The 15,444-nt window shown below is 34.0% G+C and overlaps 1 pseudogene; it reads right to left on the bottom strand.

Moving 5' to 3' along the window:
* Positions 1-200: 200 nt before the first annotated feature.
* LOC117931972 lies at positions 201-15,222 on the bottom strand (annotated as a pseudogene).
* Between the last annotated feature and the right edge of the window lie 222 nt (positions 15,223-15,444).

The raw sequence follows: 15,444 nt of genomic DNA, 5'->3' as shown, positions 1-15,444 counted from the left end.
TAATATTTTTCAGAAATGATAAAAACATTTTTCAGAATTACTTCCAAACGCACTTATACTTTAATTTTAATTTATTGCATAACACGACAGAGTAGAATCCCAAATATCTGATGCATTCAGGTACATAGCTTCATAAGGCCATTAACGCAATTAAGTAACCCTTAGACAAGTATAAAATTTAACACCAAGAGGTATCATCATCATGGATAAACCTCAATGAGGGACCTGAAACCTAACACTGCGCTTATCTTATAGTGAGTGAAGCCTGCAGTCACAAAGAGCTTCTTCCATTCGTTCTCATTTCTCTGTTTACCTGTGAGCACAGTCATCATAAGCATGTCCCAAAATAGCTGGGTTTCGACTGCTTGGTCGTCTCCTTTGTTGTTCTCCATTACCATGTCGATGATCATCAGCTTCCCTCCCTTGTCCTTAGTTGGAATTGCTTCTTTGCATTTTTTCAGTATCTTCACACATTCCTCATCGCTCCAGTTATGTAGGATCCACTGCTTGTCATTTTACAGAATTGAAAGCGAAAACATCGAAAGGGGAAAACTAAATAAATACACAAAGGAATAAGATTATGTACACACCTTGAGTATGACTGCATTCGCAGAAGGAATTGCCTCAAACATATCCCCTCCTACAACCTCCTAGTTTCCACCTCCCTGTAAATCAGCGACTACGTGTGGTTGATCAAATACAATGCACTTCAAATGAGGGAATGCTTTGGCAATGGCTTTGGTCATTGTTCCAGTGCCTGCCCCAACATCGACCAACGAGAACAGCCCTTTGAACTGCTCCTTACACTTGGTAATCAGCACGCTTGCAATAATCCGGGAGTCGCTTGCCATGGCCTCATTAAAGAGATCGTTAAAGTCTGGTTCTTGGGTTGTATAATCCCAATATGGGTTGCCGTGTGCAGTATAAAATGGGGTTGGATCACCATTCCGGAACCAACCACTCAAGAAATGCCATGGAGCTGTAAGTACTGGATTAAGATGAAGAAGTGAGAGTGGCAGTCCGGTCAGGGGCTCATCTTTTAGTAGGAACCGAGAGGCAGAAGTCAGGGAATACCCTTCTTCTTGCTCATTGTTATGGATTACTTGTTGCTGAGAAAAGAAGCTGTAGTATTTGAAGACTAAAATATGAAGAATTTGAAGACAAACTATGGAGGAACACAGACTCAATTCATTCTGTGATACTTTTTTTTTTTTTTTACAATGAATGAAAGCATAAATAAATAGCTTACATATATGAGACAATTCCGGAATGGTACACTATCACCGGATGGAATTTCCCTTACACGGAAAGTGAATAAACTCTTACATGGAAAGTGAATAAACTACCTTGCTAGAATTACTCCTAAATCAATTATAATAAAGGCTGTACATTACACTAATTCAGGGAAGTAAATAGAGGATGCTAAATATGGAGAGGAGCATGCACAGGCAGGAAGGCGACGTGGGCTTGATTTCCAACACTCCCCCTCAAGCCGCGTTGTAGATGTTGATCATTCCAAGTTTTTCTGTCAGATCTTTGAAGTTAACTCGAGCAAGAGCTTTTGTGAGAATGTCAGTCGTTTGACAATTTGTCGGAGTGTAGTTGACTTTGAAAACTCCTTCTTCAATCTTTTCCTTGATAAAGTGTTGATCTATCTCCACGTGCTTTGTTCGATCATGATGAACCGGATTCTTAGCAATACTGATGGCAGCTTGATTGTCGCAGTATAACACCATGGGATGCTTCAATGGAACCCGTAATTCTTCTAACAACCTGTTCAACCAGATTCCCTCGCAGATACCTTGTGCCATAGCACGAAATTCTGCCTCAGCACTGCTACGGGCTACCACTAACTGTTTCTTGCTTCGCCATGTAACCAAGTTCCCCTAGACAAATGAACAATGGCCTGAAGTTGATCTCCGATTAGTCACTGAACCTACCCAATCTGCATCTGAAAAAAATCTCAATCTCTTTCTTTGTTGTTCTTTGAAAGAAGAGACCCTTTCCCAGTGTCATCTTGAGGTACCTCAATATTCTGATCACAGCAGTCATGTGTTTTTCGGTTGGATTATTCATGAATTGACTTACCACACTAACGGAGAAGCCGATGTTTGGCCTTGTATGAGAAAGATAGATGAGTTTCCCCACAAGACGTTGATATCTTCCTTTATCAACTGGCGCACTTCCATCACTTTCTTCCAGTTTGACAGTTGTATCCATAGGTGTTTCTACCGGCTTGCATCCTAGCATTCCTGTTTCATTCAATAAGTCCAAAACGTATTTGCGTTGTGAGACTACTATACCTTTCTTTGACCTAGCAATCTCCATTCCGAGAAAGTACTTGAGATTTCCAAGATCCTTGATCTCAAATTCCTTTGTCAGTAATTTTTTAAGTAAGTCAATTTTCTCTTCATGATCACCTGTCAAAATTATGTCGTCCACATATACAATGATAATTGCCAGCTTCCCTTCTGGGAAGTGTTTCACAAATAATGTGTGATCGGATTGACATTGAACGAATCCGTACCCTTTCACTACCTTAGTGAATCGTTCAAACCAGGCCCTGGGAGATTGTTTGAGACCATACAAGGATTTTCGGAGTTGCAAACCTTGTTGAAATTTGATGTCGTCTCAAGTCCAGCAGGAATGTCCATGTAAACTTCTTCCTCTAAGTCACCATTGAGGAAGGCATTCTTCACATCAAGTTGGTGAAGCGACCAATCGAGATTAGCTGCCAAGGATAAAAGTACACGAACAGTATTGAGCTTGGCAACTGGAGCAAAAGTTTCTTGATAGTCAATGCCATAGGATTGGGTGAATCCTTTGGCGACCAACCGAGCCTTATACCTGTCCACATTACCATCTGCCTTGTACTTTACTGTGAAAATCCACTTACACCCAACTGGTTTCTTACCTCTTGGGAGGTCAGTAATTTCCCACGTACCATTCTTTTCCAGCACCCGAACTTCCTCATCGACTGTCGCCTTCCACTTAGGATACTTGAAAGCTTCCTGAATATTCCGAGGAACTTGTATCTCTGTGATGCTAGAAGTGAATGCACGAAACGTAGGTGATAGCTTATCATAAGAAATAAAATTTCCAATGGGATGCTGAGTGCATGATCTAACTTCTTTCCTCCAAGCTATGGGCATATTAAGAATATCATTTTCTAACTCGGAATCAACAGTACCATCAGGAGCGTTGTTACCTGGAAGTTTGCTTGGATTAGGACCCGGTTCAGCCTCATGGGTTTGTTGAGAAAGTGCTCCTTCCTCCGTTTCCTCTTGGATGTGCTCCTTATCCCATAAGTCAACAATGGACTCGGGCTGATTAAATGACTCTGGAGGAATGTGATTTTCAGTGGTGATGGGTGACTCACTGAATGACTCAAGATCCCAAAATTGATATTCCTGAGTTGAATTCTCCCCTGAATATCGTTTTTGGGATAGTAAGGCTGGGTTTCAAAAAAGGTGACATCCATTGAATTGTAGAATTTTCTTGTGACCGGAGAGTAACACTTATACCCTTTTTGATTTGAAGAATACCCAAGAAAGATGCACTTGAGTGACCTAGGATCAAGTTTACTTCTATGTTGTTGATTGATATGAACAAAGATAGAGCACCCGAAAATTTTGGGTGGGACAGTGGAGATGAGACGAGTAGTCGGAAAGGATTTTAGGAGTGTTTGACAAGGTGTTTGGAATTTTAGTACCCTAGATGGCATCCTATTGATGAGGTAGGCTGCCGTAAGGACAGCTTGCCCCCAGAATAATTTTGGAACATTCATGGAGAACATTAGTGATCTAACCACCTCTAACAAATGCCTATTTTTCCTTTCAGCGATTCCGTTTTGTTGTGGGGTATCAACACATGAACTTAAGTGAACTATCCCTTCTTGTGCTAGAAATTCTCCTAGAATGGAGTTTAAATAATCCCTAGCATTATCAGACTTTAGAATTTGTATTTTTGACTGGAATTGGGTCTGAATCATATTTTTAAAATTTTTGAAAATTTGACTCGTTTAAGATTTTTCTTTCATGAGGAATACCCAAGTTAATCTAGTGTGATCATCTATGAATGAGACAAACCACCTAGTACCAGTTACATTTTTTATTCTTGACGGACCCCAGATATCGCTATGAATCATTGAGAATGGACTAGACTCTTTATAGGGTTGAATGGGAAAATGAGACCGGACTTGCTTTGATAATTGACAGATTTCACACTCAAAGGATTTTGGATTTTTATTAAATAATGAAGGAAATAAATGCTTGAGATACATAACATTTGGATGACCTAAGCGATAGTGCCACAACCTAATTGCACTATCGTTATTTTGACATGAAACCGAAAAAGAATTACTACCAACTGCCATTTGAGGTCGTTCTTGTGGATCGTGGCGCTCCTTAAGGATGTAGAGTCCAGAGCATTCCTCAGCATTGCCAATCGTCTTCCCCGAATCCAAATCCTGAAATTCACAGTGAGTGGAGGAAAAATTAGTAATACACCTCTTTTCCTTAGTGAGTTTACTAATTGACAATAGATTACAGTCCAAGTTAGGAACAAAGAGAACAGAGTTGAGAGTAAGATCCCTTGATAGCACAACTGAACCTGTTCCGGCAACCTTTGATAGTGAACCATCTGCTATTCGGACTGTTAAATTATTTGGACATGAGCTATATGTATCAAAAATTGTCGCATCTCCCGTCATATGATCAGATGCTCCTGAGTCCACGATCCAAGGTTTTTTACATTTCTTACCAGCAGTGAAGGCACTCAAAAAATTACTTTTGTGAGCCAAGGTTCCGGAACCAATGACCTGGTTGGAAGATGAGCCAGTTTGTGACTGTACTGACAAAAGAGGAGACAGTAGTTTCTGAAGCATCTCCATTTGCTCCTTATTAAAAGGGCTAGCTTCAGGTTGTGTCGATTTTTCATCGGTAGCCACATGATTGCCTCGTCCTTCTTTCTCAAATGGTTGACGTGGCTTCCAATCTACTAGCTTTCCATGAATCTTCCAGTAAGTTTCTCTTGAGTGTCCCGGCTTTCTACAATGATCACACCAAGGTCTACCTCCTTTAATTTTTTGACGGTTGTCAAAAGGAGCGAATTGAGTCTTAAGAGCCGAGCTTTCTGCCATATTCAGTTGTTGATGGGATCCCATCATGAGATTTTTCCGACTTTCTTCGCGACGGACTTCAGAGAATGCCTCTCTGAGGCTAGGTAGAGGTTTTACTCCCATGATTCTTCCTCTGATTTCATCAAGATTTTTGTTCAAGCCTAACAAAAATTTAAACGCACGTTTCCCTTCGACAATCTTTTTATACAACAAACCATCTATAACACAATTCCAGTTATGAACCTCAAACATATCAAGTTGACGCCATAGACGAGTAAGAGTATTGAAATATTCAGTTACCGTAAGGTTTCCTTGACACAAATCGTGGAGGATGCCTTCAATCTGGATGATTTCATATGTGTTTTCCTTGTTTGAGAAAGTTTCTTTTGCAATGTCCCAGATTTCTTTGGTAGTATCAAATGACAGAAAATTTTCACCAATGTCAGTGGTCATGGAGTTGACTAGCCAGGACATGACCATATTATTTTCTGCTATCCACTTTTTGTAGGTTGATGCTGTGGTTTCTGGTGCCGCCGAAGCTCCGGTGATATAGTCATCTTTCTCCTTTCCCCGTATAAACATTAATATGGACTGAGACCATTGCAAATAATTTTGCCCATTCAGTTTATGGGCTGTGATTGGAAGATGAGAGGTTTCCATCTGATGAGAGGATGAAGACGATGAGATGATGATATCAGAAGTAGAGGATGATGAGTTGGTAGCCATTCCAAAGGCTGGACCGTATTTAGGCATAAACTAGAAGAATAGAATTGAGTAGGAAAAAAAAAACTGACTAAAGATGAAGACGATGAGACAGGATTAAACCTGCTCTGATACCATGTAGTATTTGAAGACTAAAATATGAAGAATTTGAAGACAAACTATGGAGGAACACAGACTCAATTCATTCTGTGATACTTTTATTTTTACAATGAATGAAAGCATAAATAAATAGCCTACATATATGAGACAATTCCGGAATGGTACACTATCACCGGACGGAATTTCCCTTACACGGAAAGTGAATAAACTCTTACATGGAAAGTGAATAAACTACCTTGCTAGAATTACTCCTAAATCAATTATAATAAAGGCTGTACATTACACTAATTCAGGGAAGTAAACAGAGGATGCTAAATATGGGGAGGAACATGCACAGGCAGGAAGGCGACGTGAGCTTGATTTCCAACAGAAGCCAGAATGAGCAAGAAGCCGCATGAGGCGGTGGAGGCATGGTACTTTAGATGGTTGGACAGACAGGGCAGTGACCAGTTGAGAAAGAAGCATGGGCTGGCCATGGCTGTGGATGACATCTGGTATGGCTAGGTCTATTGCACATTTCAGAGCCATGAAGTTCATGAAGTTGAACGTGTGGTTCACTACATGAGCTTGGGCTTGAAGTAGCTCATTAGCTCTCTCTCCGCACTGCCCAAATCCATCCTATCTCTGTATCCTCTTCTATGCTGCTTTACTTTCTCTCCTCCTAAGCCTCTAAACCATTGATATTTATATCAGTTTTGAAAAGGCTTAATGTATTTAATTTCCTTGGAATATTAAATTAAAATCCCAAGACGCTGCAGTAGATGGGTAGAAGTAATAATTGAGCGTTGCATGTTTATTTTGCACATGGAACCTAGATAATTAGATCTATGAACAGCATGACGTGTAGCTTATCCACTCATGCAGAGAATATGGAAGAAGGATTGTTAGGTCAAAACTAATCTTCCCAAAGGAATTTGTCATCATCAACCAGTCAATGAGGTTGTGCTTGAAAAGCAGAGACTTAAACAAATACAGAACATGGGGTTCAGAAATTCGGGTGAGCATGGACACGGACGGCGCCAATTATTTAGTCATTTTTGTGGGAAACACACCCATCTTTTTCTGGATTGGAAGGAGGCTCATGTTGTGGTTTGTTTCCTAATCCAGGTGGCGTGAACCAAACATAGCAGTTTCCATTCCCCAAGATAATTAATGTAGTGGTCCAAACAGGTTCAAAATGTCCTGCAGGGAGGATGACAATATGGCTATGGTTGTGTCACCTGTGAAGCATAAGAAAGAGAACATTTTAGAAAACTTGTGCTACTTCGTTGTGGAAACTGACTAGGCATAGCACCTCCCTTTTGTTAAATGGATGGAAGGGCAGACAAGTGCAGGTTATGGCTAGTGAAGTAGCGAAGACAAGTGCTACTTCGTATTGAATGCTAAGATATGAACATGTGCTCTCAAATCAATGCTCTGCACACAATTAATTTTTTTATCATCAAATTAGTTGAAAATGAATAATCTCTAATTAAATGCAAAATCCAATTCAGTATGATTAATCATTTTACCAACATAATTTAACTAAAAGGGTGATTTGGGAAATCAATTTAATAACTTAATATGACTTAATTAACTTAATTTAAATCATTAAATATATTAATCCTATCTAATAAAATAACTTATTATTACAACTTAAAGTTATTTTTAACTTCAAGTATTAAGTTAAAAAGTTAATTTATTCTTAATTTTTACCTCATTTGTCCACATAGTGAGAATATATTTTAAAATTATAAAGTTATCTTGTATATGTAAAATACTTTAAATAAATAAATAAATAAATATATATATATATATATATATATATATATATATATATATATATATATATATATATATATATATATATATATATATGTTTTACAAATAAATTTATATGTTACTTAAAATTAGTGAAAATAAATTCAGTTAAAATCAATAACAATAAACACTTGTTTAAGATTAACGAGGTAGATATGTAAATTGGATGATTTAAAATAAATTTTAAATTAACTTTATCAAACAACCAAGGATGAAAATATCAGTAATTATGGATATATCAATACTTTGATTTTACGGATATATCGAAAATATCGGAGAAATATCGGTGCAGTGAAAATTATTTAAAATTCATAGGAATGCTTGGAAAAACACAAAAAAAAAAAAAAAAAAGATAAAATAAGCAAGAATACATATTTTAAAGTTATTTTGTAAGTGTAATTGACATAGATATGATCAAGAAGAAAAACATCGGTAGACAGAGATATATCAGTAGATTCGATATTTGAATTTTAAAAATGATAAATATGAATTTTGGAAGTGTATAAAGTTAGAATTGAGTTAAGAAATATTTTATTTTATTAAATAAAAACAATTTTAACATAAATATAATACATATGACATTACAATAGTCTTTAGTATCAAAATGAAGATCGATGTGGTTCCATCATATTGTTAGATGAAGGGAGCCCATCTTGTTGAAGACAATATTTATTTAAAAAATTTTAAAATACTTTTATTAAAACATGTTTTATTTGAGATTTAATTTCTAAAATTTTATTAAAAATACGTGGTAATAACTTTTTCTATTAACATTAATTTATTTAAATAATTAAAATTATTAATAATTTATCTTATTAAATTAATTTTAATTTATAAAATATTAGAACTTTCTTAAATTTTTATATTATAGCAATTTCTTGGGTAAAATTATATTTTTAATATTTTAAAATAAAAACATTTAAAATTAAATAAAATTGAAAGGATAAATATGAAAAAAATTTAAGAGTGAAGTGATAATAATTTTTAAAAATAGGATTAATGAGATAAATATGAAAAGTGTTAAAAATAAAATGATAATATAAAAACACGGATGAAATTTGGGCCATTGGATTGTCAAAAATTCAAATATGGGAATTTTCAAAATTTTCAAAAAAAAAAGTGGCAGAAAAAATCAACTTCGATGATTTTTTTATGTTCTCCTCGGTTGCTTCGCGTGTCGCTTCACTCGCAATTTTATAGCCAATTTATCGGTTCCAAACCGATATTTCGACAAATTTCTTGATATTTTCCCGATATTCCTCTCTAATCGGTGCTCAAAAGCATTTCAAAGTTGTCTGATATCCAATATATCGACAAAATATTGTTGATAAAAACCAAAAATTCAATCCATGCAAACAACCTCAATATTTCGAAATAAAAATATGTTTTAAGTTAATAACTTAAAAATAATTTAATTTAAAGTCAACTTAACTCAATCAATATTAAGTTTTACCAAACACTCTTTTATTAACATTTTATTAAACATGATAGACATTAAGTCAAATTTATCAATTCATGGATTTTTGATTTCTAATGTAGGGTTCTTTGAATGACTTGGAACCATTAGGCGTGCCAAAAATGGCTTCCTAAAGCCTTAGATATATATATACATATATATATATATATATATATATATATATATATATATATATATATATATATATATATATATATATATATATATATATATATAGACATATAGGACACTAAAATTAAAGTGTTGAAATTTAATAAAGGCAACTAGAATCGTAGTTTAAAAAGGTGCAAGGTGCACGTAATGTGCAAAAGTTTTGTATAGTTTAAGCACAAGGTAGTACATGCCTAAGTGAAGTGAAATGCAATTTAGGATATACATCAATTTTGTAAAATATAATTCAAAATATAATCCAATCAATAAAAAATAATGAGATTATATAAATTTCAATATATAATTAGAAATTTCAAGAATAAAAGTATTTAAAAATGAAAATTAAAATCGATAAGACACACTATAGACCCCAAAATTTGTCCCAATTTTATTTTTACATTAATTTTGAGTCCAATTTTGTCCTTGGATTTTAAATCCCAATTACATGTGATATTTTTGACCCAGTCACCATTTAATTCTTAGTTTTTTTTATCTTGTATATTGTTTTATTATTATTATTATTATTATTATTATTATTATTAGTATATTTATTTTATTATTATTTTTTCTCTCTCCTCTCTCCTCCACCTACCCCCATACCTCTCTGCCTATACCCCCATATCTAAGCCATACCCTTATTTCCTCTCTTTCTTTACTTTATTATATTTTTTTCCTTTTTTTATTTTTATTTTTTCCTCCATCATTTCTTCTTCTGGCTCTCTTCCATCAGCACAAACACTCCATGACCCACACACCAGACGACTAGCCCATTTTCTCTTCCATTTTTTTTCTTCTCTCTGCTTGCTTTTCTTCCCTTACATTCCACAACTCCACCCAATCTTCATTCATTTGATTACTATTATTATTATTATTATTATTATTATTATTATTATTATTATTATTATTATTTTGTCTCTTTTCCTTTTCTTCTCCACACCACTTCCCATCTTCAGCAGTCTCCATCGCCACTACCGATGGCGTGACGTCAGTGCCCCTCCATCCCCCTTTTCTCCCATTTTCTTCCTCCCATTTTTATTATCTTTATTTCTTTTATTATTATTATTAGTATTATTATTATTATTATTTTATTTATTTATTTTTTTCAAAAAGCCATCAACCCTCATCGTTGTCGACGAGACCACCGGCTAGTCGTTGCTGGTGAGCCACTGCTAGTCGGTGACCCCCTTCATCTTTTCTCTCATTCTCTCATTCCTTCACTTTCCCATCACACACATTTTCCATTATTATTATTATTATTATTATTATTATTATTATTATTCATTTTTCTTGATTTGATTTTAATAGTAATTGTTGTTTGTGAGATTTGAATTATTGAATTAATATGAAATTTGAGTTTTGTTAATTAATATGGAATTTGGGTTAATTTGTTATTGGAAAATTAATATGAAATTTCGGCTAATTTATTGTTGGTGAATTAATTTGGAATTTGTTAATTTGTGCTAAATTAGTTGATAATTTATATGGTTTTGCTCATTTGAATTATTTAATTTGGATATGATATAATATTGTGGTATATTTTGGATATGGGTTTGCATATTAAATTGGGCTAAGATTATGGGATATTAAATTTGGGCCTAATGGGATTTATTTTAATTTATCATGTTTTGGGTTTTATTAATTGAGCTTATATTTTGGCTATTAATTCAGAAATTTTAGATTAGGGTCTATGACATATGAGATATTTGTTGGGTTATATTTGTTAATTTGGGCCCATTTTAATTGATGAAATTTATTGGACTAATTTGAAGTTTGAATTTGGATTTGAATAATTATTTTGGGCTCGACATATTTTTGGATATTTACACTTTGGATTATTTTTGTTTTTTCATGGATCCATTTTGCAAATTTGTTAGTTGAGTTTGAATTTATGACACGTAGTTCATGAAATTTCATGGAAGAAAGTGAGACTCAAAAAGTTGTAGGAAGACACTGAACTTGTTGTAAGCTTGTTTGGTTACACATTTTATTTCTCACTTTTATTCGGTTTTATTTTTATTAGTTCTTATAAATATTTATTTATATATATTTATTGAGTGTGTACAAAATTGAATATTATGTTTTAATAAAATAATAATTTTAAAATATTCTTCTTAATAAAAAAAGTTTTTTTTATTAATAAAAATTCAGAAAAATGCTTTTAGAAAAAAAAAATAGAATTTGAAAAATTGTTTTTAATAAAAATTGTCCAAAAATTTCTTTGTTTAATAAAAATTGTCCAAAATATTTTTGTAAATAAAGTTGTCCCAAAAAATAATTTTAAATTAAAAATTCTTTTGCAAATAAAATTATATATATATATATATATATTTTAATAATTTGTATAAGTTACTTTTCTTAAATGAAAACAAATTGAAACACTTTTGTAAATAAAATTGTAAAAATTCATTCTTTCTAGTAAAAGCAAGTAAAAATAATTTTTGTGCCCAAATTGAAATTTTGTAATAAATTATTTTGATAAAATAAGTGTAAATAACTTTTTTTTTTTTTTTTTTAAAAGTTAAATACAAATGAATTGCATCAAATCATTAATTGAAAATAAATAGAAACTTTTTTTTTTTTTTTGTTAATAAATAAATTGAAATCACTAATTCAAATTTGTTTTTAATAAAATCATTTGAAATTTATTGAAAACTAATTCTTTCAAATATCTTTTTTTTTCTAATTAGTCAATAAATCAATTTGCATAATTCTACAATCATTTGTTTTGTACATTCTTGTAATTTTATTTTGTCATCATCTTTGTGTATATTGTTTCATTCCTTAAATCTTGGTGTCCATGATTAATTAATTAATTCCCACAATTTCCTTAATTCGTTTGGTAGAGACCATACATACTGGCTTAAAAGGGTGTTACGGCTCACCACCGTACCTTCCTAATAGGTAACTTAACCCCCGGATCCAAATTCAATTTTTTGCAAATATGTATTTTGCAAATAAGGAGTCACATATGATTTTATTTCTTATTTTATTTTCCCTTTTAAAAAATAAAACACAAATAAGTGGCGACTCTAAGTCTTTTTTAAAAAAAATCAAAATTTCACCTAATAAAAAGCGAGTCACACCATTGAGTGGGAACACATCGAGTAAAATGCAAGGTCCACAAAATGGTGACTCCATTGGGGATATTTAGAGTGTCAAACTTGAATTTGAGTTGAGGAAAATGTGGCGTTTGATTGGTCGATCAGTGGATACCCATCTCTATGTGTCTTTGTATGATTGGGTGTTGATTACATGTTGAGAGCTTTGATATGTTTATCTGTGATGCAAGTTTAGTTATTATTGTTCATTAGAGATGTTGACATGTTAACTACATCGATTGATTCTCTTGCTTGCTTTAACATAAGACTCTTCTTGTTGTATGATTATCTTGCAATCCTTGATGTGTATATTCTCATTTTTATATATCTCATTCATATTGGTGTGATTGATTCTCTTTATTGTATATTATCTTGTTTATCTCAACATATTGTTTATCTTTGTTATATACTTATCTTGTTTATCTTGTTTCTTGCTTAGCTTGTGTGTAGATATGGATGATATACCTGTTATTTGCATGACTAGTTGGTGTATGACCGCTCTTCTTCTATGTGATGTATGTATTGCTTGTTTGTGTGGGACGCACATCTATCCCCTTACCTCCAATTCCCTAGTCTCGATCGACCTTGTTTCCCTTGATCTTGTATTTGATATAAGACTTGTTACTTTGTTTGCTCTTCGACCGAGCTAGTGATTTGGAGTAGGGTTTAGTGATGGGCTTTATCTATGTTTAGGGGCATTTTAGAGGAGGCCGACACATTGATGTTGATTAGAGTCTGATCTTTGAAGACTTATATAACCTAGAGCTAGATTTCAGGATATTTGTGTGACCAATGTGTTTTCTTTCCACTTAGTTTGATAGGATTTTCAAATGCACCCACACCGTTCATTGTGCACCTTAGATTACCACTAAGTGTTGAGAGATATGAGAGTCTTCATCATTAGGAAACCTTCTAGGATGCGAGATAGTGCATGTGTGGAGGTGATGACCACTTTGCATGGAAACACCCTTGTCTCTTCGGAGGCGTACAAGAGATTACATACCGCCAAAGGGTATGATCGTTTCTACTATATATCCTTTAAAGTCCACTCATTTTTCATTTTAGAGCCATTTTGACCTTGTAGGTTGAGCCTTAGATCTTTTGATTAGGATTTCATTTCCTACATGTGGGTGCATCTAAGAGCCTTCGAGGCCGCTTTAGTCATAGTTTGGATCCAATACTCCATCTTTTGGTCTCCAATCGAGAGTGCTTAGATATTGATGCGAGTTTGAGTATCAGTTGGACTATCCCTTGTTGTATGGTTTTGGTTTCTTCTTATCGCTCGTTGAGTCTAGAACACTTTCTCCCTAGGGTTTCAGATAGTCTTTTTTTCTTGAGTTGACACATTCTTTCAGTTTGTTGTCAGTTTTTACTTGATATTTTGGGATATGCCCATTGATCATGCTCACCTTTTTACATTCTTCACCTAACATGGGCTTGGTACTTCATTCTTTGGTCGATTTGCCTATTTCTATTTTCAACTTATATTTTTATTACAAGAAAGTGAAATGCATGTTTCACATTCACACCCTTTTTGAGATATCTACCTTGATCACCTTATCATATTTCTTTATGGAGTTCGGGTTGAAAATGAATTAGGGATATTTTGTTATAATGGAATATCAATCTCATGACAGTGTTGTTTTTCACACCTTATTCTTTTCTGGATTATTGATAACGATTCTTTAGTCACATTTGAAGCCATCTCACAGTGGACACATTTTGACCTTAAAGTTTATATCATTTTTCCAGTTTTAGATTGCCATCGTAGGACCATATATCATATGATGTGTTGTACTTTTAACTTGAGGCATCTATTCACTTGTACATTGTGGTCTTGAGGCCTGACCTATCATGGAAAATATTGAGATTGGAGATTTGACTTAGGGAGTTTAAGACTGTGACCCATCCTCTTGTCCCTTTAGCACATGTTTTTAAGTTCACCTCCAGTGCTCCACAGTAGTTCCTTGGCGGGCCATTACTACTCATACTACTTACCTTTTTTGAGTCACCTCGGAGACTCTGATTGAGGGATTTATCTAATCCCATTGTGACTCTTGGCGAACCTAATTTAGACTTAGGTTTTTTTCCTTCCTTTTTAGGATAGCTTTTAGTTGCACTTTTAGGATTGCACACTTGGACCCATTTAGATGCACTTAGCCCACTTAGGCCCACTTAGGCATGCTTTTAGACCCACTTATTTTTGCATAACTTGCATGGTTGCATGAATTGCATGACTTGTGTGGCCCATGCGCCTTTCTTTATTTATTATTTATTTATTACTTTTTATTTTATTTATTATTTTTGTTTTGTTTTATTTTATTTTATTATATTATAAGTTTTCTAACTCTTATTTCTTTGCCTTTTTTGTATGAGGAAACAGGCTGCCATCTATTTGGAAGGAGGATCACTAGAATTTTGAGAAGGAAAGTGGCAGATATTTTTTATGGAATAAGAAAAGGACAAGGAAAGAAAAGTTGTGATATGGAAGGTTATCCGGAAGAGATGTATTGAGGGAATATTTTTGAAGGGGGGACACAAGTTATAAAAGAAGACTTACGGGGTATATTTTGAGGGAACAGAAACGCGGATCGAAAAAAAAAAATCAGAGGAGGCGGACAAAAGAAAACATGATCACACTGCCAATGGAGTTCTGGAAAAAGCAAGGTTGTCACCCATTGAGCCGGGACCATTGGGAAGATCATGACACTTACATAGAGAATCACAGTCCCATTGATAACGGGAATATGCACCATTATGGGCAGCATACATGATCAGTACGCACTAGGAAGGAACTGGGCAGGAAAGCGAAAATCAAAGGAGCATTTTTAGGTATGACTGTTCTACGCTCTCTGTTTTCTTGATCATATTTGATGTCCCACTTGGTTTTGAAGTCCATTTAAAGAGCATGAAATGTGACTTATTTGGATTACCCACCCATTGCCTTCATTTCCCCTGTTTTTTTTTCTTTCTTTGTT

This window comes from Vitis riparia, chromosome 15 (assembly GCF_004353265.1).
Source record: "Vitis riparia cultivar Riparia Gloire de Montpellier isolate 1030 chromosome 15, EGFV_Vit.rip_1.0, whole genome shotgun sequence".
In the NCBI taxonomy this organism is placed as follows: domain Eukaryota; kingdom Viridiplantae; phylum Streptophyta; class Magnoliopsida; order Vitales; family Vitaceae; genus Vitis; species Vitis riparia.
This window is presented reverse-complemented; position numbering and strand designations above follow the sequence as displayed.